Source organism: Carassius carassius, chromosome 36 (genome assembly GCF_963082965.1).
Source record: "Carassius carassius chromosome 36, fCarCar2.1, whole genome shotgun sequence".
Taxonomy (NCBI): domain Eukaryota; kingdom Metazoa; phylum Chordata; class Actinopteri; order Cypriniformes; family Cyprinidae; genus Carassius; species Carassius carassius.
In genome coordinates this window covers 2,547,616-2,572,636 of record NC_081790.1, presented here as the reverse complement: position 1 = coordinate 2,572,636, position 25,021 = coordinate 2,547,616, and the positions used below count along the sequence as shown (strand labels likewise).

At 33.8% G+C, this 25,021-nt stretch overlaps 1 protein-coding gene across 2 annotated transcripts in view; it reads left to right on the top strand.

The window, feature by feature from the left end:
• The first annotated feature begins 4,456 nt into the window (after positions 1 to 4,456).
• The window catches only part of LOC132116906 (zinc finger and BTB domain-containing protein 7C), a 28,341-nt gene continuing 7,776 nt past the window's right edge, over positions 4,457 to 25,021 (top strand). Inside the window, exon 1 of one of the 2 annotated variants that reach the window (XM_059525796.1) lies at positions 4,457 to 4,678. The gene's annotated coding sequence lies outside the window, so the exon portion shown is untranslated. Of the gene's footprint in view, positions 4,679 to 19,023; positions 19,231 to 25,021 lie in introns of those variants that run through there. The other variant, XM_059525795.1, reaches the window with a different exon arrangement.

Sequence of the window (25,021 nt, the reverse complement as noted above, 5' to 3'; positions counted from 1 at the left end):
ACTATTATTCATTGATTCATTTGAATTGAAATATTTTATACTCTTCCTTTTATTATTAGAATAAAATATTTATTATTTTAATGTTATTATTATTAATTACTACATTTTTGTCAATTTCAAAATCACATGGAATATTTTGAAATTTTTGATTTTTTTAATAAATAATAATGCATATATATAAACACACACACAAGCACACACACACACACACAATATCTCTGTATATTTACACATATATATTCAGACACGTGTATATATAAATGAAAATGAAAATGTGTAACTGATTTATATTAAACACATTATGAAACCACCTATCTGTACATATCTACACACACACACACACACACACACACACACACACACACACACACACACACACACAGTATGTATTATGTATGTGGACATTATTTCATAGCCATATTTAAAGATTTTAGATAAGCAATCACCATTTCATAGATTAAAACCACAGTCCATCCAAAATCCACCCATTACATCTGCATATTTAATTTAATTCATTTCCACCAACAACTTTGCATTCAATAAAGCTTTTTCTTCACAGGTTAGTGTAGCTGAGACTACTATGTGAGCGAAGAGCATGCTTGAGATGGATTTTTGTTGTGCATCAGTTCCAGTCATCTTAATTTTGTCGTATTATACAAAAAGATTGAAAAATTTTAATTCTTAAGTAGTATTAAAATAATGTGTTTCCACCACAGAATGGGATCAAACCCAATACATCATTCAAGATGAGGTAGAAAAGATGAGTTTAGCTCATAAAAAGGATTAAAATGAGTTTCATGCAAGTCCACAGGGTCAAAAGGGCCCAAAGTTGAAGAAACACCCTTGTGTATGTTATTAGGAGAGAGATGTTTGTCACTGCTCAGGGAAACACACACACACACACACAGGCATAGCAGGAAAGGAAGTGGTTGATTTTTTTGCAGTTTCAGCTAAAGAGTGAGTCCTCATTTATAGGTTTGTCTCGTCTCAAACAATCAGTGATCACAAAAAAGAAAGAGAAAGAGGCAGAAAAAACTAGACGGAGCCATTCATCTTTCTGAAACACAATAATCAATGAAAGAGAGATTCAGAAGATGCGCAAAAATACAACAACACCTAATCCTCCATCCAATGACATGAATAGTATTTTTGGCAATTGTTTACACTCTTGTCATATTACTGATCTAGAACTGGAAATCGAGTATTTCTTCAATGGCATCATGATTCTGCATCCATCTTGATGTGTGTACGGCCATAGTTAATGCAACAGCTCGTTTCTATGCTTCTGGTGATCCAATAGGTGATGCTGATGTTTAATGTGGGCGGTCAGGCATTAACATATTCATCTGACGAGTTGCGGAAGTTCACAAAGAGTCATTTCAGGATCTTTGTTTTAATGAAGCTTTGAGTTCTGAAAGTTACAGTATGTTTTCATAGTCAAACATCAAACTCTTTTATCTTAAAAGATCAAGGAAGATTTGAATCCTCGTCATATGGGTCCTTTAAAAGAAAAAAAAAAAAAAAAAAAAAAACTTTCATATTGTCTTATTTTGGAAATCATGTATTGAAGCTTTTTCCACCACGGGATAAAAAATAAAGGTAATTGTGATGTTTCGTCTCACAATTCAAACAATTACTTTTTTTTTTTATACTGTGGCAGTTTGAACTGCAAGATAGAAACGTAAAATTGTGAGATAAAAAGCCACAATTAACATTTGTATTTTTTAAGTGGGAAATAAAGAAGCAGAATTGCGACATGAAAAGCCTAAATTGCGAAAAACCAAAGAATTGAGGAAAAAAAAGAGTTGCAATTGTGAGAACTCAGAAATCCGAGAAAAAGCCAGAATTGCAAGATATAAATTCAGTAAAAAAGAAAGTCAAAATACAGGCTTTTTTACTCGGAATTGTGAGTTTATCTCCAAATTTAACGATTTCCGAGAAAAAAGTGCCTTTTTAACTTTTTTTTTTTATTCCGCAGTGGAAACAGGCTTCCATAATCATGTGACGTCCAATGATCACACCTTTTTTTTAGACCATGTGACTACGGTGAAAAAAACCACACCACATACTCATCAGATCATGACATTGCATGATTAATGATACGCTGCTGAATTAAAGTCCTCCTCCAGGTATCAAAGTGCTCAAGAATGATTTGAGTCGGGTAAACACAAATTAATCTTGATCTTTAAATGATGCCGTTTGCACAGCATGAATGACACAGTAATGCGTTTAGCACCGCATGCTTGATGCATTGTGTAATTATGTGTGTGGCACACCTGCATTCACAAACACCTTACTCATGAGCCTCACAGAAACATGCCCGCTCCCTTCTTTAGGTGGGTATTAATGGAGCTGCAAACAGATCTCCAACCCCTCCCTGACTTTAAATGTTACCAGCACAGACACTGAATGCTGGGAACTCAGCCATGAGAAGAATCAACACATATTTACACATCACACCCATATACACATCTTCCACGGGGGCCGTGATCAATATATTCACAATAAATATGCAGCCTACTTAAATACACGAGTATTTACTTACAACTAAGTACTATGGTATAAACCTTTTCATTCTTAATTAAAAATTTATTATATGGTAATAATCACACAGTATCATGGTATAAATAATAAAAGAGTAAAAGCATTGAATAAATATAGAAATGTTCTATATAAACATACATTTATCCAGTAAATATAAACAATGCAATTAAATATAAATAGTTTTTAATATTTAATAATATTTTAGTAATTGAACAATACTCAAATATTATTCAATACATACATAAATCTATATTTACTGATTTATATATATACTTTAATCAATGAAAGAACTAATCAATTAATTAAAAAAATAAAATATATTAATTATAAATGTAAAATAATTTATATTTACTGTATCAACAAACAAACAATAAATATAAATAATAATATAATTCAATATCGATAATAATAAATATAAACAATAAAATTTAAAAAAATTATTAAAAAGAATTAAATAAAATGTAATAAAATAAAATTGATATGTCTGTTAGAAGCCTTAATTTATATTTACAAAACTACTTTTTTCATTTATATTTTTAAAATATTATATTTATATCAATATATTTTTAAACTATCCTCACTTACTACATGCGAAATTCACTATATTTGACAGACTGTATGATATAAAACCCACATGTGTTTCTCTGACTTAAGCACAATAAAAGTCATGTATAATTCATCTGCAATGCCATTAACATAAAGTGTGGCGAATACAGTGTGTATTTTCTGCATTAATTCTGAATGTAAATGTGACAAATGTGGTCAGGCAACTTATAAATAGAGTGAATTCAGGTAAATTGGGCCTCTTTTTGCCACTGAAATAACTGAAAAGAAAAATGGCCCAGTTATCCTCAATTAACCCTTCATATGAACCATGTTTTAATCCAGTTGACAAAATAACATGATTGCATTGGATTGCACAAAAAAAACAAAAGTCATTTTTTGGTGTCAGGTCATGTCCAAAGAGATTTTTACGTTAACATTTTATGTTCATAAAAATAAAACAATATGCTATATCAAAACATCATCTGCTACCATCATTTGACCAACAATATGTAGTGGCTATATTACATGTACTTATAATATACTCACATATTGATGTGATATCTATATAAATTTCATTTATTTTTTATTTTAATATCGATATGTGAGTATATATAACATATCTTGTTTCCTTTAAGGTAATTGCAACAAATGTGAATTCAGGGCCATTTTTCTTTTCAGTTATTTCAGTAGCAAAAAGGCCCAATTTACCTGAATTCACTCTATTTATAAGTTGCCCGACCACATGTGTTTTAAAATGTTTTCAAGATTGCAAGTTTACCTCTCAATTCTGAGAAAATAATAATAATAATTCTATTGAATTAAATGAACCTGGAATTGCAAGAAAAAAGCAATTTCAGATAAAGTTTTAAGAAAATTGTTTGAGAAAAAAATTGTGAGATAAAATAAAATAAAAAATCTCAAAATTGTGCCTTTTTTCTTTCACAATTAAACTTTCCAAATTGTTTTTTTTTTGATCCCACGACAAAAACAGGCTTCCATACAAACCATATTTTTCATTAATAAAACTTTAAATCTGTTCTTATCTTAAAGAAAAATCCAATGAAATTCATCACATTTGTTAAAAACCTTCAACAACACAGAACACTTTCCGAATCAATGCAGAAAACACATGATACTCTGTGTGTGTGTGTGTGTGTGTGTGTGTGTGTGTGCATTTATTCTGAATGTAAACGTGTTGATGATCATGTTGCTCTCAGTGCATGACAGGCTGCCAGCGTCTGCAGGTAAACTGGGTGTGTGTGTGTGTGTGTTACTCTCCTCCCATAGCGAGGTGCATGTCAGGTGGACACGTGCGGCCGGCTGCCAACATACTTTTGGTTTGGAGGGAGGGCTGGGTGGGTGTGAACTTTTGTTTAGTGTCTCTCTCTCTTTCACTCTCTCTCTCTCTCCCTGATTCACGACACACCTTCTGTGCAAAACGCAACTCCTCTGCTTATCTCTCTCCCCCTGTCTCTCTCTCTCTCTTGTCTGTGTTCACTTTCACATGTTTGAGTCGGAGGATAGCAGTCTGTTTCCTGACACGCAGAGACTTCTCACCAAGACGCAACTCCACCAGCAACACCTAAAGGTCAGCAACCACTACTCTCTCTCTCTCTCTCTCTCTCTCACTAAGTTTGTTTCGATGGCTCACTGTCTGACTGCTCCATAACTGTCTGTGGTGAAATGTAAAAGGTTGGCATTTGATGGCATTTGTTCACTCGTCTTGTGCATCTGTCACTTTTCAGAGTGCATGTAAAGTGCACTAGATAGCGTGGGACCCCCCCACCGCCTCGTTCTCACCGTCGCTTTAATTAGAAAGTCTAATACAGTAAAATGAGCTGACAGGTCAGAAACGGGGGTCTGATGCTATCGCAGCATCACTCAGTGCTGCCCTGCAAGAGAACTCACGCTTAAGACGAATGGAGCTTTGGTGAATCCTGCGACAAACATTCGCGATTACGCCATTACAGCAACTTAACCAAAAATGCGTGAGAAGAAAAATCTAACTGAAAGGGATAGTCTATATAAGTAAACAAAATTCTTGAGAGTGTTAATGTTTAAAACATAGGAGTCTGATCAGATTCAATATATGAGTAAAAAAAAAAATATCTACAAAATTAGTAAAAAAACAAAAACAATGTATGGTATTATCACAGTACTGTTTTGTAAAGGGACATATTATTGCATATTTATAGGGGAAAATATAAACATTCATCAAAAAATGACTATTATTAACCAAGTCAATTTCATAATGTTTTCTGATATTTTCAAACTTTAACGATGCATATATATGTGTGTGTGTGTACCAAATGTCCCCACAAGGAGAGCAAAACCTGACATTTTTGACATTGTGAGGGCTGGCCTGCGGGAAAAAAATATTAAAAATAGTACCTGATGTTTATCTGAGAGGGTAAGAATGATAACAGGTTTTCTGTAAGTGCTAGGTTTAGGGTTAGGGGATAGAAAATATTGTTGGGTCAGTATAAAAACTATTCACAGAAGAAACGTGTGTGTATGTGTATATAGATAGATAGATAGATAGATAGATAGATAGATAGATAGATAGATAGATAGATAGATAGATAGATAGATAGATAGATAGATAGATAGATAGATAGATAGATGTAAATATATATAGTTTGCAGTAACTAAAATAAATCTATAAATATATGAATCAATACAAATGTAAAATTATTTCTATTTACTAGATAAAAACAAATAGATAGATAAATAAATAAATACATAAATGTATGTTTTACATATTAATTTTAATTAAATATAATAATATATAATTTACATTAAATATAAAGTTTACATATTTTAATGTTGCAACTAACTTTATATATTATTTTTCTACTTGAAATCAATCAGTTATAGGTAATTGGCTTATATTTGACCATACTCTGACTCAGAAACATTATTTGTGATTCTTTATAGTCTATAAGAATGACTTGCACTGTTTCAGAAATGAAAAGATTCTTCAGAAAATCTGATACATTTTAGAATTTAAAGTGAACATACTAATGAAAAAAATATAGATAATTTTTAAACTGCTTTGAACCCTGCTCAGCGTGTTTTCACTATCTGCTGTGACTTTTATTTTGCGTGAACTTCTCATTCGTTGAGACTGTGAGCAGCGCCGGTCATGTCTAAGACAGAATACAGGAAACATCATTCATCTGCTCTCTTTGTGAACATAAGCCGAAAGTCTATCACTTCAGCTAAGCGCAGAATGAATCCGAGGGCTTAAAGATTGAAATATGCACTCGGGTAAACTGTGTGAATACAGTATAGACTTCTCATTAAAACAACACAGAGAGAGGGGGAGCTTTGTTCGGTGTGGTCAGGGACACAGTGTATCAGGTGAATGGGCAGATGACCGCCGGACTCAATTATTCATTCATTTTAATTGTGGTTGTGACGGGGACCAGATTTCCTTTCAATGCCAAGCAGCTGCTTTTAGATCCATCACGGCATGTTGGAGCAGCACTGATTAACCCCACGCTAACAGGCCGTGATTACATAAAAACTCCTGCGTCCAAACCTCACCGTCACTGTTACACACTCAACAGAGCGAGAGAGCGGAGTGAGGGAGTGAGGTTATGCTGGGATACACACCACGCCTTTGTCTGTCGAGTCACTAGGACAAGGTTTATCAAAGTTGAACCTGATCCGAAGCGGTCTTTTGTTACATGCCAGATACTTTTACACTGGCGTGTTCTCAAACACTGGAGAGTGCGCTGTGCTCCGTGCGCTCTCACCGCGGGAGGGTGTGGGAACGAGGGAACCAGAACAATCATCTGGATCTCAGCGCGGTTCTAAATCACTGCTGGGTACGTTACCGTATGTCCCGCTCAAAACAGACACACACACACACACACTCGCACAGAGAGACTCCTCCTACAGACACACACACAGCTCAGAACAACTTAACTACAGATTTCCATAACACACATTTAAAAGATCAAAATACACACACAGTGGTGAGAATGCATGTACACTACTGCTCAAAGAGTACCATTTTTAAATGTTCTTGAAAGAAGTCTTTTCTGCTCACTGAGGCTGCATTTATTTAATAAAAAAAATTGAAAATATTGTTATTTATAATAACTGTTTTCTATTTGAATACATTTTAAAATGTAATTTATTCATGTGATGTGCAGCTGAATTTTCAGCATCATTACTCCAGCCTTCAGTGTCACATGACCTTCAGAAATCATTCTGATATGCTTAAGAAACATAATCAGTTTCTGCTTAATATTTTTACTTAAATTGTCAAAAAAAAATATTCAGGATTCTTAGGTGAACAGAAAATGCAAACGAACAACACCAAAACATTGTAAATTACTTTACTGACACTTTTGATCAATTTAATGTATCCTTGCTAAATAAAATATACACATAATTTATAATATGTAAGACGATGTAGTGTCACATAGAGACTCTTTTCATCTTTAGCAGCTAATATTTTCATCAAGTCATTTTTTTTTTGTTTATTATTGTACAAACCTTATCTGGACTCAAATAAACAAAGTACAAATAGTGATTAGAATGGTAGAGTAAAGAGCTTCTCCTCAAAAAACAAAAGAGAAAGAAATACAAGAGAATTTATCTGGTTGCAACATTTTAGAGAGCAGAACTTAATGTAAAAAATCAAAATAAAAAATGAATTTCTGCAGTCAAATATGTTTGTAACACGACACTACACTGTAGAATTTATCGCTGAACCAGGAAATTGATGTCCTCCATATATGTGCTAGTTTCATTATTGCAAAAAAAGTGCCCCCAAAAATGAGATTATTCAATCACATCTATGCACCATCTCTATCGGTGCTAGTTTCATTATCACAAAATAAACCCCCTCATGCTGATACAAACCCTCACATCAGGGTCTGGGTTAATTTTGTGATAATGACCAGCTGACAACCACTTACAAAAGAGAAGTATTTTAGTTCTGATTGACAAACCTGTTCATTTAATTCAGTTAGTGAAAGAGATACAAATGTGTGGTTTGTTACTAAATAATTTCACTTGGAGACACGCTTCTTCTGTGAATGTGTGTATGCCAGTGGGTTAAAAAGCAGTGAAGCAACCTAATAAGAAGAGTTTGACCAGTTCACAACCCAAAGAGAAAGTTAGGGGATTCACATCCGCTCACACAACTTGTTTCTGATGACACAGCTGCCCGACACACTCATACAGAGAGTCAAATACTGCCTCTATATGTCATTTCCCTTCCTCTCTCTTCATCTTCAAAAAAGCCTGTGTGGTGATTTGAATAAAACTCATCTTTCAAAGCGTGACGAATGTCCTGACCTCACCTTTACACACACACACACACACACATACACACACACAGAGACCGTTAACACTCACTCTGACAACCAGCTAATAAACACCTCACATCTGATGAATTCAAGAGTTAACAATAGATATTAACAGCCAAACACCCATTACCTTATGCTGATGTCATAGCATGCTATTTTTAACAATTCAGCAGATCACATGGTCATGTCAATTTTAAAGTCCATCACTATGGTCACGGTGAGTGAGCCAAGACGCTATTTATAAACTCTGAGCGCTGCGATTATATGAACTTTCTTTAAGAATTCAACAAGTGTTTATCTTTAGCAGCTCCTACACGTCACATGAATGATCGCCCATCACAAACCCACAAATTTGGGTCAAAGTCTTCAGAAAGGAGAAAACGTTTTATGCTCATACAATGACTCCATACAGCTCATCCGTTCCATATAAAATACTAAACTGATGATCAGTTCGTCAGAATCATTATCTGAACTTGGCATTCTAGAATTATTATGTTTAACTAAGCTTTACTGTTCTTTAACTAGACTTTACAAAGATACAACCAGACTTATTGTAATAATAGTTTACTCTTCTATCATTAGACCATGTTAAAATTATACTTTACTGTAACAAATTTGACTATAACCAAACTTACTAGAACTAAACTTTACTTTATTACTAGACTATACTATACACTGCTATACACTACACTACTATACTATACAATACACTACTATACTATAATATACTATACACTACTATACTATACTATACACTACTATACACTACACTACTATACTATACTATACACTACTATACTATAATATACTATACTATACACTACTATACACTACACTACTATACTATACTATACACTACTATACTATAATATACTATACTATACACTACACTACTATACTTTACACTACTATACTATACACTACTATACTATACTATACACTACTATACACTACACTACTATACTATACTCTACACTACTATGCAATACTATACACTACTATACTATACTCTAGACTACTATACTATGCTATACTATACACTACTATACTATGCTTTACTTTACTATACTATACACTACTATACTATACAATGCTCTATTATACACTACTATACTATACTATACTATACTATACTATACTGCAATGTACTGTACTATATTATACTATACACATTTGACTATAACCAAACTTACTAGAACTAAACTTTACTTTATTACTAGACTATACTACAGTACTATACACTACACTACTATATTATACTATACACTACTATACTATACTATACTATACACTACTAAACTGTGCTATACTATACTATACACTACTATACTATATTATGCTATACTATACACTACTATACTATACTATACACTACTTTACTTTACTATACACTACTATATTATACACTACTATACTATGCTATACTATACACTACTATACTATACTATACTATACTGCAATGTACTGTACTATATTATACTATACAAATTTGACTATAACCAAACTTACTAGAACTAAACTTTACTTTTTTTAATACTAGACTATACTATACACTACTATACTATACTATACACTAACTATACTATACTATACACTACTATACTATACTATACACTAACTATACTATACCATACACTACTATACTATACTATACCATACTATACACTACTATAATCTACACTACACTACTATACTATACATTATGTTCTATAACTATTAGTTATAGAGTTATCTATAATAGACCACACTAACCAAACTTTATTAGACCTAATATTTACTTTTTTATCACTAGACCAAACTAGAACTATTCTATAACCAATCCTGGTTAGACTTCACTATTGCAATAATCTATAATTTGATTGTACTATAACCAGATTTTTTTAGACTATTACAGATCATTACTGTTCTATCATTAGATTGTACTATAACCAATCCTAATTAGATTTACTATAATCTGTTCAATATTTAGACAAAACTATATCTAGACTATATTTTAACAAAGTTTTATTAGACTGTTACTAAAGTTTATTGTCCTATCCTATAAACAAATGATTACAAACTGATCAAGACTAATCATACTATAATCAATGTTATTAGACTATTATTGAACTTTACTGTCCTATCACTAAACTGTACTTTAATATAAACAATCTTTATTAGACTGTGAGTGACTTGATTAGATTTACCAATAACTTGACCAATGACTATTAGATTATTACTAGATTATTAATAAACATTACTATATTAGACCAGAACATTACCAGAACCATACTGTGCTGTCTACAGTACAATCATACCTGATTATTTATTATACTATAAACTTTTAGATATCTAGACGAATAAATAACTAGAATATAGTCATTTTTATTAGACTTACTCTTACCACATGTACTATTCTATCACTAGATTAGACTAAAGTTATATTATACTACGACCGAACTGGATTTTACTATTAAAAACTATACAACTGTGCTATAACTACACTAATAAGACATAATATAACTATTATATTCTACCATTAGACTATAACTAGATACCAAAATTGATTAGAGTTTACTATAAATGTAATGGTTCCATCCTATACTCAAACATAGATTCTGTTATACTAAACTTCACTTTACTATACTAAATGTAACTTTAGTATAACTATATCTTCATAAGGTAGCACTTTATTTTACAGTCCTGTTCCGCATCTGCATACTATGTATTTGATACAGTAATTGCAATAACTAGGTACTAACCATTAACCTAATCCTAATCCTAACCCATAAAGTAAGCATATTTTATCCAGTACTTTCTTACAGTATAGGTAAGTGCACAACACAACATTTTATACTTTATCATACTATACTACAATACTCAAACTTTATTAGCCTTCACACACTATATCTAAAGTTTACGTTACAATAGTTAGACTACACAACTAAGCATTACTATCCTGTACTGTCAAGTCTATCTCAAACTATTGCTAAACTTTACTATGACTGTACATCTTTGTATGGTAACATAGTTTAGTTTCTTTTAGCTGATGCATCTTTCTTTTCATTTAAGCCTGATCTGATGTGATTTCGTCTGAACGCTTTGGGCCCATGTGTGTGTGTGTGTGTGTGTGTGTTTGAGTGATTTCCTCTGAGAGCAGCTGATTGGGGAGCATCTAAACTCCTGTAGGTGTTTCCTGTGTGAGAAGAGTCACTGTAACCAGTGGCAACTCCCAGACTCTCTCCTCTTTCTGTTGTTCTGGGTAAATTACAGAAACACACACAAACGTTTGACATGATCACACACACAGTATTGAGGGCGATGCACCACAACACACGTTTATGTAGAGAGACCGAGCTCACTCAACCACACAAACACGCACACAAAATGATAGACAGAGGGAAAGCGGGCTGTTTTGTGTTGCTGTAAGATTTTGGTTTTGAAACTGGGTCCACCCACTGGTGTGAGAAAAGAGGAGAGGCACAGAGGAGGAGTGCAGGGAGAGAAAGACAGAGAGAGAAATGAGTGTGTGGGCTATCACTCACTCACTCTCTTAGTTTAAAATAAGGACACATTGATCCACCCACCCCAACATAACACACACACACACACACACACACACACACACACACACACTCAGACTGGAGCAGATAGCTCAGTAGAAGAGTTTAGGTATCACAGTGGCCTGATGGACTGACTGTGGGGTTGTAATGTGTGAAAGCAGGAAGTGCACATGATTGAGGAATCATCTCAGAGTTTGGTAGCTGCTGGTTACAGTGTTGTGTCTGGATGTTGTTCACGAAAAATGACTTTCAATAGCTGATACAATAACTTTAGAGAAGTCTGGCTGATATAACGCTAATAGACAATGACAAAAGTTAATATTAAACATATTAAAATGAAATGTGGGGTGGTGCTAGCGCAGTGGATAAGACACATGTCTTTGGTGTGAGAGACCCGGGTTCGAATCCACTGTGAGACACCAATGTGTCCCTGACAAGACACTTAACCCCTAGTTGCTCCAGAGGTGTGTGACCTCTGACATATGTGGCAATTGTAAGTCGCTTTGGATAAAAGCGTCAGCTAAATGAATAAATGTAATGTATAGATGAAATAAGCACATTTTACACAATATTTATTCCAAAATAGAGGGAAATGTCTTTGCCCGATGGATATTACACAGGCTTAGCAACCCAAATTAGTTCTAGCTTGGGTAATTTTTCAATACAGTTCCCCATTTTTGTCAATTTCAGTCTTATTTCAGTCTATAACTATCAATTAAATGAAATGTATTAATGCATTTATAAATTATAAAATACATGAAAATATTAAATTGATGTACATGGACAATTAACAGTACAATGAATATATTTAACAGGATATTTTTCCTGTTAAATATATCAATTGTACTGTTAATATTTTCTATGTTTTTACATTTGATGATTTAGTAACAACTTTCCTCCTCAAGTTTGTTCTAAAATCACCTATATTGCTATCTTTTTAATAAAAAATAAAAAAATACAAATACGTATATAACTACATATAGCATTGATGTGTGAGTCACACAGAAAGTTAATTATACAGCACCGTCATCAATATAGACTTCTATGAACGTGTGTGAGAACACGTCTGTGATATGTGCTTGCATTTTTTGCATGAAGCGACATATGTGCATACAGTGTGTGACTGATCACTATGAAAGCTTGCACCTTGTGTGTGTGTGTGTGTGTGTGTGTGTGTGTGTGTGTGTGTGTGAGAGCGCTTTGACAGACATCTGTCTCCTGTGCCCTGCAGCCTGGTTGGTTTTAATTAGGTAGAGCCAGAGGGCCCGAGGGCAGACAGGGGCTAGTCATAATCATTCACACACACACACACACACACACACACAGGGCCAGCCTCCCCCTCACAATCCTCCACAAAAAATGTCCTTTCAGAAGGAGCATCTCAAAAAACACAACACACACACCTGCACACACACACACTCCATCTGTCTCAAACACACGTGTGAGATGTGTGTTTTACATGCATGATTAGTTTGATTAATGACAAGTACATTTCGGTCAGTTTGAGCGCTTAACTGCCTTCAATGCCAGTATTCACACATGAACGCCAGCACAATGCCATAACCATGAGTCCTGACTGTCTGCTGAAGGTGTGTCAATTACTGAATCACTGTGGAAGTAAATTGGTTTCTATGATAATAATTTGTAATTCCTGCAGCTCAGACAGCAGAGCATGGGTTTGATTTGCAGGGAACGCGTAAAGTAATAAAATGTTTACCTTGAATGCAATGGATAAATGCATCTGCAGAAAAGCACAAATGTAAATTTGAATTGTACAATTTAGTTTTTTTTGTTTAGTTTTTTTTGCACATTTTGACAGGCTTGCAGAATGAAACTACATTTCCCATCATGCAAGTGTGTTTGTTATATACAAATTATGTAATAATAACATGTAAATAACAACAAAATAGTTTTATTTCAAAAAAACACTTTTAAACTTTAACTGATATATAGTACATTATTTGTGCTTTTGTTGTCGCACTTGCAGAAAAGTCACAAATCTTGTTTGAGATATGAAAAATAAAAATAAATTGTTTTCTTTATTTTAATTATGACTTTGACTTCTAAATAGGAACAAAATAGTTAAACTTCTAAACATGTATTCTAATAATGTTTGCTTTATTTTAATTAAATATTTATGACTTCAGCGGGGACATGTACACAAATATATGAACTTCAACTGCACTAATGCACATTATTTCCATTCTATATTGTTTCACAAAAATCTCAGATCTTTGCTGAGATATGAAAAAGAGCAAGACATAGTATTTACTTTATTCTCATCACGTAATTACATCTCATAATATATATATACAAACTTAAACATAAGTTGCACCAATGCACATTATTTGCGCTTCCTTAGGTTGCACAGAAATGTCAGATCTTTGAGATATGAAATAAAAAAATAAAATTGCTACTCATTTTAACTATGTAATTAATGCTCTTAAATATAAACAAAATAGTTAAACTTTTATATATATAATATGTAAGCTTTAAACAAGTTTTTTTAACCCAATAAAGCACGTGTATGCATGTGTACATCCCACAGTTACGGACTGAAAGTGCTGGTCCCTGTAACCATCTGCACCACAAGTCAACGCCTAAGAAGCCACACAAACAAATCACACAAATAAAAATACGGTGGCATTTTGAATCATTGGTGTCGTCTTTGGACTTTGATCGGCATAAGATTTTTAAAAAGTTAGTATCGATATGCAGCCCACACTCACATACAGACTCAACTAATCAAAATCACAGATAAAGCCCTTTTTTCAAATGTCCACTATATATATATATATACAGTGTGTGTGTGTGTGTGTGTGTGTGTGTGTGTGAGCATGTGCGTGTAGAAGATAGCAGATAGCACAGATGAAACCGTTCAAAAGACACAACACTTCCAGTAAAAACAGGAGTTGGAGTGTGGAGGGGTTCACTGATGACCTTGTTGCATATTTTTGCCTCTCTATGTGTGTGTGTGTTGTCCTTGGACGACTGTTTCCCACCCTAGTTGGTGGGTTTGTCTGTAAGTGGGCAGAGATGACAAATTTTTCCCACAAGCCCACACCCTGGAGCACCAAAGCCCCCACTCCCAGAATACATCTGTGCACGGCATCCCACACTGCAGATCCTAAGGCTAAGAAAACGGAATATAAAACTGACATGAGGGATGTATGCATCGGATTTGATCACAGTATCAAGAGATTTAAGAAATAAAGCAACAGTACTAGAGATGCTTGACTTGGTAAACTAGAAAGAAAGAAAAAATATAGAAAGAAACATCTGACCATACCTGAATTGAGACATCACAAGGTCACAAAACAGACAAGAGAATATCAGTCGAGGCTTTGAATGTGTCTCGTCTTCTTCTGGATGCTGCTGTAAAATAAAGAAAGAAAGAATCCTTACTGCATTTTAACTGCTAAATATTTATAAGGAATTTGATCTTCATGCTAAACAGGGTTATTATAGTTAAACATATTTTAAATGTGTTATCGAACATTAACTGAAGTAAACAACTTCAACTTATTTTAGCAAACTAAACCTAAAAGAAAAGTAATAAAAACGCAAAATAAAATTCAAAATATTAATAAATCTCTCAATTATAATAAAATATAAAACAAACAAAACTAAATAAACATAAAATGTTTTTCAAAAATAATAATAAAAAATATGTTTTCTATTAAAATTCCAAAAATACTATTTTTTTATTTGTAGTTATTTAGAAAATGATCAATTTACTAATGTTTTAAAGATCCCATATACCAAAACACCACATTATTCATGTCCAAAAATCCTACTGTGTCATATTTGATATGCAAGTTTCTAAATGACAAACATGATCAAAACTTTGCTGTTAAACCTGTCACACACAATCGACTCAATCATGATTGGACTGCATTACATTTTATGCTTTGATCATTTTAATCTCATCTTACTTACTAAGACATATTATTGGAGATATAGAGTGACAACTGATAATATAGATCATTTTATGAGAGTCACTGCTATACTGTTAGAAACATCATGTTAATTTACATTACAATCAAAATTTGGGAAAAAACCTTTTGGTCAAATTGCATATTTTTGCTTGCGTCTGAGCTCCATATTCTCACTATATCAGACTGCATGAGCCATAAAAGCCTGATGTTTCAAATATGATACTCAACATAAAACACACATGCAAACTATTCCTTTTTAACAAATGAGATTTTTTGGACTATTATCTCATATGTCAGGCTTTACAGGATTTAAAGAAGGTTCCACTGAAGAAAACGCTTGAAGTGTGTCTCATACAGGAATCTGTTTTAGGGACACGCAGAATAATCACCTGTCTGAGGTTTCTATGACAACTAACCGAGAATACCTACAAATAATGTTGCATGTGTGTGTTTTTAACTTAACAACAGACACACACGTCTAGCTAATTCTCCATCTCTTAAATCTCTCACTTTACATTCGTCACGTTCACGGCAGGACAAAGAAGTCCATTGAAATCATTGAAAGTTTACCCAGTAAAACGGTATTAAGTAACTTGTGCTTGTTGAAAAGCATGTCGTGATGAATCTGTCATAAATTACATAACTAGGTGGATTATTGATGTCATTTAGGAAATCCTGTCCATGTTAAAGCGTCGAGTCATGATTTAAAGAGACAGACACGGTGGAAAAATGTCACAGTGCCAAAAAACACAAACGAGGCAGAGAGAGACTGTAATAGTTTTATGGATTCTGAAACAATAGATTTTAAGGAAACACACTCCCTCTCACTTTTTTACACACAAAAACGAGTTGTATTTGTGTAAAGGTACCGCGGTCTGATATTTCAGAAATGCAGACAACGTTTGCAGGGAATTGATTAGCAGATTGAACTTTTGGATTTTGATTGTGGCATAATTTGAAAACTCTTTGATTATTCACATCGTTTTTTAAGTTCATTTTTGACCAGACGCAAGAAGCAAAGCAGACACTTTTACTGTTATTATTAAAATAAAATGGTCTCATTTCAAGAAATCTGAAAGATTTAGGTAACGTTAAACTCCAAATATAAACTAAATAAAACATGTTGAGAAGTGAGCGTTAATCAGCTGTGAGGCTGTTCATCTTCTCGATGTCCAGTGTTCAGCTGTAAAAAAAGAAAGACAATAAACATGCATTAGTAGGAAAAATGCATGAGAAATGCCAACTTTGACTCTCAGAATTAGCTTAAAGGTTTTGTGTCAAAAAACTACAACACTGGCAGATGCGTCATATCATACGCCAAAAAAATTAAATTACAATAATAAAATAAAAAAAAATAAAACCAATTATACACAACTTTGTTTTAATTGAATCATTCTGGTTCTTTTTAAAGATTATAAAAATATTTTGTTTTACCCAGACATAATTACTGTCATAATTGTGCTTTAATTATTAGCTTTTACGACTTTGATGACATTCAGTACATTTGTATTCATATTTTAATATAATATAGACATGAATATAATGTGTTATATATATATATATATATAAATACTAATATATTATTAAATATATTTTACAAATTACAATATTTATATTATATTCAGAATAATTTTTCCAACCAGTCAATGGAAATAAAAGTATCTCAAATGGAGAAAAAAATCTCAAATTTTTTCAATTTTTTGTTTGTGGCTCTCTATATACAACATTAAAGTGCATTAAAAACAAATATAAAAAATTTTATGCACCCCACGTTAAACATATTAAACCGTAATCTTTCATCTTTCCCTTTTACCACATTAAATGACAGTAAATAAAAAGTGAGAGTCCGATGAAGGAATGCAGTCACACAACTGTGAGTATAAGTTTACAGGTTAACTAACTGATTAGCCGTCAACCTCTGGTTTCAGTTTCAACGAAGGGAAATTGAACAGCCCTGTTGAGGAACACGCTGTCTGAGCTGTAATATGGGTCAAACCGCATGTATAAAACAACCAACTTCCAATGAACTACAAAGTCATAACGTTTCTGGCATTACAGTATATAACATATCGTTAAATTAAACTCACACACATGCAAAATATAAGCAGCAAATCTGCACTGTGTGCCAGATAGGACACAATTCAATAGTATACACTGAATACAACTCTTATTCAAGCATATATGTTTTTTGCATCGCAGTGTTATTTTAATATCACTGATGTACTATTATAACTTTTGTTAATATTTTGAAGGAGATATGTTTATCTTATTTTATTTTTCTAATTTCTGTTTTAATTTTAGTAAAAGTTTCAGTAGTTTTGTGGCATTTTTGCATTATTTTGTTTGTTTTTAATGTCTTTTTAAATACATTTTTCAATGACTGTTTTTGTTATTTTAGTATATTTATATTTATTGATCTATTATATGATCAGAATGCCACATGTATACATTAATTTTTTTAATTCAGTTAAAGATGCCAACTGGATCCCACTTACTAAATGAAATGCATTGAAATCATGTAAAAAATCTCTCTTTTTTTATGTTGCCATTTTTTTTTAATGCAGAATTAAGTAATATTTTTCATTTTATATACATAATTTAAATTATTAAAAAAAAAAAATACTGTAAATTATTACAAGAAAACACTATTTCGATCTTTCCACTTCAATATTTCATGTTTAATTCAAGGGGTTTCCTGCAGTTACTTTGTAGTTAATTGTGAAACTGACTGGTTTCTACACTAAATTCTGAACTTCAGGTCTTCCACCTTGTTCCTTCGTCTAATTCATCTTCTGAAGTCACAGCACACGCATATATAGAACTGGTACTTTTCTCTCTCTTCCTTCATTTGTGCCCAAGTTCGAGTTGCAAATCCTTCACGAATAAAACTAAAAATTCATTTTGTCTGACCCCAAATCAGAGGGTTTGTGCACCATGGGCTTTATTACATACTGAGCTTAAACTGTGTTGTGGAGGAGGATGGGTATTATTATCCTGAGCTTCCCACCCAGCTATAAAAACTACATCGCTGCTCTAGAGTAGATCCACCTCCTCCCTCTCTCTTTTTCTCTCTCTCTCTCTTTCTCTCTCTCCTCCTTCCTGTCAGAGTCCACACAAACCTCTCCGTCTGTCCGCGTGTGCCGTTGTTTGGGGCTTGTAGTTGGATGCTCGGCTGTGTTTTTTGTGAATGGAGAGGAGACGCTCGGGCAGACGGGATGGACAGACGTCTTTGCGTCCCTCAGAGACGGAGATGAGACAGGCTTGAATCTGAAACGACACTTAGACCTGGAATAAAACACACGTACAGTAACACACACTTGAGGATCTGGACGGGTGAGTGCGCTGCAGCCCAGTTCACCTGTTTTCAAGAGTTGTGCATGCGGGAAAGTGTGCGTCTGAATGGGAACACGCAGGACGTTTGCATCTTAGGTCTGTTTATGTTTGTTTGTGTGCATCTCATGTATAGAACAGCACGTCTGTGGGCAGTAATTTGATGACTCATGTAATTATTTGGGCCATTCTTTAGATGTCGTCTCCAGAAAATGAGCGTGAGGAGTTTTGGCCCGCTGTAAACGCAAACTAACACAAACAAGTAATGGCACGGCAAATCGACAATTACACCAGAAGCCGCTGGCTCAGATGTGTGTGAAAGCAAAGTGTTATCAAAAGTGTTTCTAAAAAAACAATTCGACGCTCACACACTGCAAGAAAGTGCCAATTCATTTTTTGAGAGGCTGTTCTCGTGACCTTTTTAATGCGGCCCACTGATCTAAACAGGCGATTGACCCACATAGGCACACATAGTCATCTTAACAAACAGTTTTCATAATACCATTAAATATTTCATCACATTTTTATGTTTTATGAAAGTTTGGGTTTCGGTTTATGGACTGTTTTAAGCTAAACATTTTAACTGCTACTGTGGTTGTTTAAAATAAGTGTCATAGATGTTAATGTGTAAATCAATTACAGTCACATTTGGGTTGGATGTTAAGAAAAAAAAAATACATTGACGTCACGTCGCAAAAATCAGATGCATATCAGATTTATTTCCACCCAAAAGTGGCCCAGATCAGATATGAAAATGTCAGACTGTGATTTTTATTATCGAAAACAGATCTGTGTCACAACTGTGATGGGAATGTCACCCTACTTTATCTAAATCCACCAAAAACACAAAAGCAAATGCAATTAAGTTCATTAGAATTGTTCATTTTTAGACAGTCATTTTAAAGGTTTTAAAGGTTTCATAAGGTGACAGGTGAATGTGTGTGTGTTTGAAGAGGGCTGATTGCAGATTAAAAACAGTGTAAATTACTGTTTGTAGCAGCTGAAGCGCGTGATGCAGGTGTCTGTAGTGTCTTGCTTCATACATTTACCAAACAGATGAATTTCAGCAGACGTTACACAACGGCTGTGTGTAATCCTAACGAGGCTCTTTAAGTGTCATTTACGTTCGTTCTGATCTGTCGCTAGGTGAATCAGACAACGGGTAGAAAGCAGCTCAGATGTACAGCAGAACGCAGGCCAAGACACGAGGCCAAACCTACACGCCGCACTTTATTATGTTTTCCTTAACTTTGTTGAACAATGTCCTGGTTTAAGACTGTGGTCTGTCCTCAATTTGTATTAGAGTACTTGACAACTAACTGGGAGATAAAGGTTTTTTTTTTTTTTTCTTTCTGAAATCGTAAATATACACACACACACACACACACACACACACACACACACAGATACATGCATATAGAATAAATGTAAAATAGATATAAAATTAGATAAAATAGATACTAAAAACACCAAAAATAGATAAAGAATATTTAAAATATATTTTATATAATAAAAAAATAAGGTTTTATGATATTATAATAAAATAATAATTATACATATAATTATAATTATAAATATTGAATAAATGTTATAAAATTTATATGGGATAAATGATGGATAGCTATAAAATATATATAATATATTTTATATAAATACAAAATAGCGATTTATGATATTATGATATTATAATAAAATAATAGTAATACAATTAAATATTAAATAATTATATCATATATATATATATATATAAAGAGAGAGAGAGAGAGAGAGAGAATAAAATAGGAAATAATTCTAAATGGTTTCATATTTCTATGTATATATTTTGTTTGTGTGTGTATATATATATATATATATATATATATATATATATTTATATATATATGTGCATGTATGTATGTATGTTTAGACACTTAGAAACAAAAAACATTTACAAAACAAAAAAAGAAGAAAAATCTCATTGTTAAAACTGTTAACACTGTCAATTCAGTTAACAGTTAACAAAACTAACAACAATTTTTTTGTATTTCAACTCAAAACTTACAATTACAATATAATGCACATTAAACCTGACGCTAGAACCTCAAAATGTATAACTCAAGACTGTTGAAACGACATGCGTATGTCTGAAAAATTCTAAAATGAAACGGAAATCAGGTTCACAGTAACCAAAACCACCATTAAACCGTTTGCTGTGTGTTATATGCAAATCAGGCCTTCAGCTGTTCACATGCAGAGCGTTTATCATCTACAGCACCAAGACGAACCGTATTCAAATCCACAGCCTCCTATTGGCTGATTGGCGTGCCATTGCTCGAACAGGAGGCACTTCTGTCTGTAAACAGGGCCGTGAGTCTCAGCGAAGCACTAATAGACTAAAACCTACAGGTGCCCCTGCAGGTGAGGCCCCTAAATGATCTCCCTCAGGACCCACGAACCCACGGCTGGATTTAGCCAATTTAGCAGCAGTCTGAGCAGCGTGACACGCGCTCGCTCCTGTCTGAGACTCCAGCCCTGCCTCCCTAAAGAGGCCATGATGAAATATCTCGCACAAATGTGAACTGTTTTAACTTTTGGAGAAGATGTTGTAACTTTACCCTATCAAGAGTTGGTCATCTTTGCATCACAAAGTCAGGCGAGGCATCCGGTGTGCACCAAATGCATGCATTTAACCTCCAAAAACCAGAGTAAGCATGCTCCGACTTCATGTTAACGGACAATCGCTATTAATTGTTAAGTCTTAAAGTCTTTGCCCCAGTTAAGACGTTCATCAAAGCTCGCGTGTGTGTACGCATTTAGTTCAAACATCAAACACAGGTGTGTTATTTTAAATGATCAAAGGACTGAGGGGGTAGTTTGGGTTTTTACTCACAGTGTCATTTATGTTTTGAGATATGACACATTATGATTGATGTTGAACTCCGAATTAGTAATGCAAAGAAGAAAATAGGAAAAAAGGTTATTATTCATGGCACTTAAATCACACCACATGCATTCATTTCTGAAAGCTGCTCAATTCAGTCCGAATCGCAAATAGGTTCAACTGATTCATTTAAATGAATGTGTGAATCAAAACGTGTGAATTTTTGCATGCCGGCAATGAGGACGACGTAATATGAAAGCAACAAATTTAGCTAACTTTTTTTTTTGCTGTTGTTTGTTGCAGTGCTGCTCCTGAATAGCGGAAGCACTGATACTCACACGCATGCATCTTTTTCAAATGACAAACTGTGCTGAAATGAGTGTGTGGCACTTTGTTGGGCTAAAGGGGTATTTTCTTCACCTCTTTAAACAAACTGTAGTCACCAGAACAGATCCTCAGATTATCTCTAAACATCCTTTACAATCAAACATGACACTATGATCTGGCATGAAACAAAATGCAGCTGATAAGCATCTGAAAATGCTAATTTTTATTATTTTTTTCTGTTATTTTCATTAAATGCTTTACTTTTATACATCCTTAAAATAATCATTTATGCCAAATTGTTTAGAGTCTCCAAAAATGCTTTAAATAAATCTTCAGGACATTTACTGAACAATTAAATTTGAAAATATTTATTTTTATTATATATTATAAAAAATCTTAGGCTACATGAAAACATGCTTGTAAAAAAAATTGGATTTGAATCTTAATGTCTTTAACAGTCAAACTAATCAGATTTACTGAAACAATAATGAATGTCTGACTGCAAAAATTTGTTGCCAGCAGCGTGTGAACATTACGATTAAATATTTCTCAGTGGAAAGTGACATCTTCCTATCATTACAAGCAACCGATTATCAAATCACTTCACAAAGAAAAGTGCAAACCCGGATGTTCTGTCTAGAGATGGACAAACTGAGCTGTGGTCCAGTCGAAGATACCCATCTGAAGCATTACTGCTTTACTAGCAGAGGCACATCAACAGTTTAGACAGGATTTCAGATAGCATCTATCACTGAGGTGCGTGTGAATCAGTTTTTGCCTACATACTGGGAACAACAGCTTAATGAAAATGTCAAAATGCAAAAACTGGTCTAAAAATTCTTAAATCAAGATACATTCATTTGACTTAAGATATTAAATCGTTTTTTAAAAAAATATCACAATTAGGTTTTTTTGCTTAAAACAAGAAAAAAACTTTACTTGTTTCAAGATGCATTTACTTCTTATTAAAAATACATTTAAATTAGTTTATGCTTAATTCAAAGGGAAAACAATATATTTTCTCACTTACAGATATTATTCTTATTTTAAGAATAAACTGATTTTTTCCCCCAGAAAATAAGACTAATAAATCTTGCATCTTTTCCTTCTCATGTAAAAGTATCTTGATTTTAGAATTTTTTTTAGATATTTGTACTTGAAAATAAGACATAAATCCTTCAGATATGAACTCTTGTTCACTGAAATCAAGTGATTTTATGCTTTAAACAGGAACAAAGATCTGTGAATGGGATCAGAAAACTACACTTAAGTCAAAGGAAAACAAGATTCTTTTTCCGACCTCATCAATAGAGTATAAACTCACTTCATTTAGATTTTGCTTTTTAAACGAGACTTATCTTAAGTAATTTTGCTTCTCAAGTAAATGCATCTTCTGCAGATAAAGTTAAATGCAAAATAATTTCACACAGATTCACAGGTAGAATATTAATGATGAGCTTTCTAGAGAACCAGCAGAAGTCTGTGATGCATCTGTGTGTAGATTGTGTCATATGGAGGGAGTAAACTGTGTATGTCAGTGTAAAGCCAGTGCGGAGGGGCCAGTGGGCCCTCAAACACACACACTGTAATTATGGGAGTGAGTGAGGAGGTGTGGGGGCCGGCCGGAGAAACGCATGCGCTCCCAGGGTGGGTGGGAGACCTCACTGTGTCTCTCTTCCTTCTTTTTCACTCTCTCCCTACTGTTGATTTTAGCTCCGAATGCCTATTTAACTTGGCTGGATTTTCCAGGGTGGGGCACCACTTTTTTTTGTGACTTTTGCCCAACCTGTCAGGGAACTTCTGGGGACATGAGATCTCATCCTTCCCTCTTCCTCTGTCTTTCTCTTTTTTCCGTGAAAAGTTTTCCATTTCCAATCTCATGTCGATTCATTCAGGCCAAATGTAATCCATTATTTCTGTCACATCTTATATATATATACATCTTTACCTGAAGGGCCAGATTGTTTGATAAACAAGGTTCTTAATTTAAAAGATACATTCTTTGTTAGTGCACTATATGTTCAAACTGTAATTAAAGCAACCGTCTCCTAGCAACAGTGGAAGGGACATTAAAATGTTGATTGGAGAATATTATAGAGAGTAAAGACAGACAATGGACAAGAAGTAAAACCCGAAAACACCAGTAGCTCATTTACTTTGGCGCACAGGCCGTTTTTGGGCCATTGAAGGCCAGTCGACAGCTCTGGTGGTGGCGGGACGTATGAAAGCATCCATCCACATGCCTGCAGTGACCACGGGGACGAGACACACTGAGATTAAACTCTATTCATAGCCATGAATGAAGGACAATGCTGCCAAAACGCCTCTTAAAAAGTCACTGTAAACATTTCAGGGAATCCGCATGCAGGTACAATTCAGGCTCCATTCATGTAGGCCTGTAGTTTAAGAGCATCTGATCGAAAGATCTGCAAAATACAGCTTTTCCAATGCTTTATTATTTTTGGACAGTGTTCTGTAAAGTACACTTCTAAACTAGACTTAAGTAAATCATAACAATAAGAAGAAGAAAAAAAAGATTTTGCATTTCATGCATGTCAATTAAAGTAGCTGCAATTAAACAGCATCGGCCTCTCATGAAGCACGAGT